Below are 6,240 nucleotides of genomic sequence, written 5' to 3' on the forward strand. Positions count from 1 at the left end.
CTTGTGGTAACCCAAATGTAAATGACAAAAGTGTAGGTTTGACTAGTGGATCATAAGTTTAGGTGTGATTCTAACAAATTTCAAAACTTAGGTGTGTTTTTTTATTATCAAATTTAGGTACATTTTTAAAAAATTTCCTAAATATAATTTTTTTGCTTTGCATGCTAAAGACGCCCCTTCTACCACACCCGGTCTATTCTCAACTTGGGTGTGGAACCAATGCCAAAAACAGGTTGAAATATTATGGTTGGTCTAGATTTGAGTTCTAAAATAGTAAAATTCAAAGCAAACCCAAATATGAACTAGATTTTGGTGTGAAAGCAGAAAATAGATTAGATTTGATTCCCATGTGAACAAATTTTTGATAAAAAAATGATCTAGTTTTAATCCAATAGTGTCTAGTAATACAAATAATAACTCATTTTCAATACTAAATGGATCCTAGTTTTATATTCCCCCCAAAAACGTGCCAGATCTGGATTAAAGATATCATCAGATATGATCTGAAATAATATTTGATTCCAATCTAGTAGTTCCACATAAAGTCAAATTCAAGTGCAATACATTATATTGGATCCACTCTGGATTTGGATCCAAATGTCAAGCTTGAAGCTCAAAAGTCAGACTCAGATTTTGACCCATTTTCATTCATGTTCTATTGTTAGCTCATAGGTTATCTGTATGATGTGCAAATCGATTGGATTAAATGAATCTGCAATTCAAATCTTATAGTTTTTTATTGGATATGGACCTCAGTGAAAATCACAATGAATATAAGAACTGTATTCATACTTTCTTGATCAGTTTTTTTGGGATCCAGATTGAAATCAGTAATATCAATAGGACACAGACTTGATAATTTTACTCATGGATTGGTGGCTGCTTTGATATGAGTGACTCGATTTTAGTCCTGTAAATGAGATGTATTAATCCCCCCTCCCCCCCCCCCCCCCCCACACACACACACTATATATATATATATATATATATATATATATATATATATATATATATATATATATATATATATATATATATATATATATATATATATATATATATATATATAGAGAGAGAGAGAGAGAGAGAGAGAGAGAGAGAGAGAGAGAGAGAGAGAGAGAGAGAGAGATTCTGAAATGAAAAGCATTTATCCTTATTAGTTATGCAGATGAATGATATTTATTGAAAGAGATGTTTTCTTGGAAAATAAGCCTAAATGGGAAGAGCTTCTTCCTCCTATTGAGCATCTACGTGTCCATGTCACAAAGATATGAGGATATAAAGAGGACACGTGATGTGTGTTTATATTTATACGGAGAAACCACTCTCAGAAACAGAGACCTAGCCATGCTGGCTCTACCTGCTGTACTTGTGGTCACTGTCTTTGGCAGCCTTGTGCAAGGGGTGATGCCCATGAGATTTGAACCTAGACCGCCTGCCTAGTGGCTTCATCCCACCAAGCCAAACCCCTTTGGGGCCACATGATGTGGGTTTGACTTGTAAGTTTAATTTATTTTTTTTTCAAAAATTGGTCATGAGGAGACGAATTTTTTAATTTTCCAATAAAAACTGTTTTTGGTATGTTAATATTACAAATGTTTTATTAAATGTTTTTAAATAATAAAAATATCCTTACGAGTCATTGTTCAAATTATTGTATCCAGTCGTGTAACCAGGGACATGCACCCAAAATGGTGTGTCCCTGTGACATAGTTACGTGTATACATGCATAATATATGTTGGTCAGCATCAGTCGGACCCGGATTGTGTGGACGGTTCGGGCCTTCATAAGACCCAGTGGATATCCAGCCCTGAAGTGCTGGTACCGGTGAGACCTATCATAGGGGAAAAACCATACCCAAATCTTACCACTATTACATAAATCAGACTGGATCCATACCAGGTAAAATATTTATCTTTTCCAAATCGATATTGAAAAATTGTATGTTTTAATCGAAACTTGTCAGATCCGGATCTGATATGAAAATTTATAAATCGTACCTGGCTCTGTATATTAGTCAGACTATGAGGCCGACCCAAGTTCTTAGTCGGACCTCCGGTTTTATTACCAAACTTGGATCCTATCAGATTCAGTACAGGTCACAAATTGAGGTAACTATCCGAAGATTTAACAACTGTGAACAACAAAAATAAATACTTCTTACAAAACCATGCGAGGATGGAGGCGGGGAGTGACTTATGCATTAATTCTTCTGCCCCGCCCCGATCCCCGCCTTGCCCCGCCCCGATCCCCGCCTTGCCCCGTCCTCGATCCTTCTTTAGGAATGGCAGTGGACCGAGGAAAAATGGGGCCCCGCCCCGCCCCGCCCCGCCCCGCCTCACCTGGTTTAGACAGGGGATGGAGGCGAAAATGAAGGTTAAGTTCAAAACCAGTGCTGGGATGGAGGGCAGAATTTTGAGATGGGCGGGGGTGGAGACTTGTCCCCCTCCCCGGTCCACTGCCATCCCTACCAGTAGATAGAGGGTGATCGAGCACATTGCATTTGTGCAATGTGATTGCACCTTAAATTAAGAGGGCTCCCCTCTCACTTTGTTTCTAAAAACTTCTTTTACGTGGCATCCACTGAGCCTCACAATGCCTGTGATGCCAGTTTCACATATATTGCTGATTGGCCAGTAATCGTCATGTTCATGGCACCGGAGTTTGGGCTGGGAAACAAAACCAGCAGTTCACCTCATGCTCAGTTTGTAAAGAGTTCGTTTGAACTCACAGAATATGTTCAACAAGCCGAACATGAACAACAGGTGTTTGGCTTGACTCGTCTTGTACAGACTCACTAAGTTGTAATAAATATAGCTTAGATATATTTGATGTCATATAACATAGTGTAGAATAAATAGGTGAAGTATTTGGCTTGCAAGCAATACACTTGGAGTTAAAATCTTGTTGCTTTCAGCTTTGAAAGCAACAAGATTTTATTTGACTTCTTTGTAAACAAGCCAACTTGATCTATGGTCAATATTTCATTATTTCTACAGTTCAAATTCCATTACTTTTAGCTTTGAAATAATGCCTTTTCTTATTAATAAGCTCAAACTATGCTCATTTAACTTGGGTTTTCCATGAGATCAACCTCAACTCTATTCGCTACAAAATAAGCGAAGCTTGAACACATGTTGAGTTCCTTGGGCTTGTTTAGTATCCCTAGCCTAAGCACCAAAATTTCTATAGATCACTGGGCAGCAAGTTGATACCGATTCCATCTCCCATTTTGAAACCCACCTTTGTAGAGAGTTCAGTTCTACTCATCCCCTGTCATTCCTTTTAAATCTTATGATCTAAGATGTTTTTGTTGGATATTTTATGTGACCTTGCATAACTTTTGATGAAATCCATGGCTATTCAAATTGACCATTATGTTGGTATTGCATGCAACTATAACTTATGCAAAATCTTATCATGGTTTTTACCAGTTTTGATTATAGAATGAGCTTATTTAGAAACTTCTATAAGTTGTATCAATTTGAACACAAGAAAAAACTCAAGTCTTAAAACTTTGGATACAAAGTCTTTGATGTCTCACAAATCAGGCTTGAATGAGTTGAGGGGATACAATGTATTTTATTTATTTTTTATAGTAGGGTCTCTTCAAGATGAAGCCTTCAAGAGATACACCTAATCACGATGCTAGTATGGAAAAATTACCAGAGGACCCGACAACGATCATAAAGCATGTGACACATATGCTTGCAGTAGACCTAACATTATCTCCTTGCCAATTAGGCACTTTGATATGTGCGGGTCAGGCAATCCTATTGAGAGGCAATGAACTCATTAGAAACCTTTGAGATATGATTGACTACGTGAACTTTAGTCTTAGACAATCAATGTGTCCTATATTGATATTGTATGCCTATGTATCGGGTGAGTAAAACTTTTTTGATGTTCTTAATAAAATTAACATTGGTATATTATATTGAGGTCATACCTCTAGTACATCTTTCAATATAGTCCAAGTTAGTATACTAGTAAATATGCATATATTGAGTCAAAGTTATGATTTGTCAAACAAGTTTTTTTGTAAATTTTGTTTTTTAGATATTTTTATAATTCTTTATTTTGTTAAATTTTGTTTTTTGTATCCCTAAAATCTCTACAACTTTTAAAGTCTTATTTTTAATTTAAAAATATTACCTAATAAGGGATGATCATGTCAATTAAGAAAGTATCGTTGAAAGTTGAGATCAACTATGACTCTGTTTCTTAGTAGGATACTGGAGTCCCTGTACTCTTAAATTAAGGGTCTCGCCCTAGAGAGGAGCAATGGAGAAATCCTTCTAGGTAGCCTTGTGCATGATGCCAAGAAGCAAGCTCAGATCTGCCCCATTCAGTGTGTTCTTAAATCTAAGGTGGACACAAAAGCTTAAGTATGATTCTCTTATAATAGTAGATTAAGTTAAAGTAAGTTGATCTAGCTTTATGTTTTTTTTTTTTAAATCAAAATGGAGAGAGAGTTTTTGGTTGGTAAAAGGTACATTTTTTCTTCCTCTCTTTCTTGATATTATTGTTAATTTATGTATGTTATTTATTCAAATTTATGTTTGGATTCTCTACATATATTTGAGTCGAATCATACCCGAAATAAGATAGCACTTACATATTCAACTTGCGAAAGTCATAACTTTGCAACCGTATATCAGAATTCTGTAATTTTTTATGCGTTGAAAAACTTATTTAATTTTGTAATTTTTTTTACATCTGAATTTTCATGACAATCAAATTATTTTTGTTTTCCCAAATTTAGTTGCTTATTTAAATAAGCTTGATCTTATTTTTTATCTTAACTAAAATCATATTTATGATTGTTGATTATGATTACATGTTTGTTTCTAATTAAAAATGATTATTATTTAAAATTTGATCCATCTAGATAAGCTTAAATATTTTAATTGTTTATTTATGATCATATATACTAATTTAGAACATTGATTTGGTTATACAAATTTCATTTGCATATTTAAATTAACATGTCATATGGATCATGTATAGAAGTGTATATCTAAACTCATTATTATGGTTATTTCAAATATAAAAAAAAAGATGTGATTGTTTCTCATAAAACAAAGTAATAAAATTATATACTTCATTGCAATCATATGTGGATATACAATACTCGATTGATAGTATTCTTTATAGTATTTAAATTTCATAAAGTTTATAGGATATTTTTTAAATCATTTCCTAGCATTATTTTCATCAATTTTAATCAAATCTGACATTATAGATGGATTCAACATGAACCATTTAATAAGAATAGACCCTTGAATCATATTTTTTTGATGAAAAAGTATGGGTTTTTAAATGACAAAAATTTGACCATTGATTTTTTTAATTATCAAAAATCATGCAAAAAAGTCAAATTTGAATGATTTAAATGGCGTTCTTGACTAAATTAAAGATGAAAATCACATATATGGAGTCCGGTTTGATCAAAACAACTTGCGTTAATGAAATCCCATGGAGGGGTATGAAGATAGGGATGACATAAGGGGATGAGTGGAACCTACTATAACCACATGATTTGTTTGACCTCCATGGCTTCAACACCACCATTCATTGTGCAAATAGTGAGGCCCACCAAACCGTGCTCATCATTACACAAAAATGAAGGCTATGAACAATGATGATTTCAAAACAAAAAACATTTATGTTTTAACGTATCACTTGATCTAACCTCCATATTGATTCCAGCAACCAACATTGAAACTCTTACATTATAGAAGCCGCCTCCGGCAACTGGAGCAGATCAACCTTTCGGTAACCAACCTTGAAAACCTTACTGCACCAGTGACTAGGAAGGTTAATGGTGGTTCTTCAGGGGTCGGAATTCTGTTAAAATCCTCTGTGAAACCTACATCCAAGAGTGAGCTCGTTGTTTGGGCTTGCCTATCAAAAATCATCTATGGTGCTCCTTGGTATTTATTCTCTCTCATTTGAAGCCTTATCTCTTACCATAGTGCCAGAAATAGCTTGGAAGTCGTCTGAATTAGATGTTGGCAAAAACTACATGGAGAATGAAAACTTACCGAAAGTGGCCATCCTCGGTCTGGTTGAAGCTTGCATTAACGTGGGTGGTCGGCGTTCTCCTCAACCTATCGATGCTCAAGCATAACCCTTGAACACAACGTGAGAGAGAGCACCCTTGATTGCACTCATCAAGCAACTGTGCCTCTCTATTTATAGTAGGAGAAGAGTGGGGGTTACATGCATGACATTCA

This window comes from Nuphar pumila, chromosome 8 (genome assembly GCF_984573655.1).
Source record: "Nuphar pumila chromosome 8, dmNupPumi1.hap1.1, whole genome shotgun sequence".
NCBI lineage: Eukaryota > Viridiplantae > Streptophyta > Magnoliopsida > Nymphaeales > Nymphaeaceae > Nuphar > Nuphar pumila.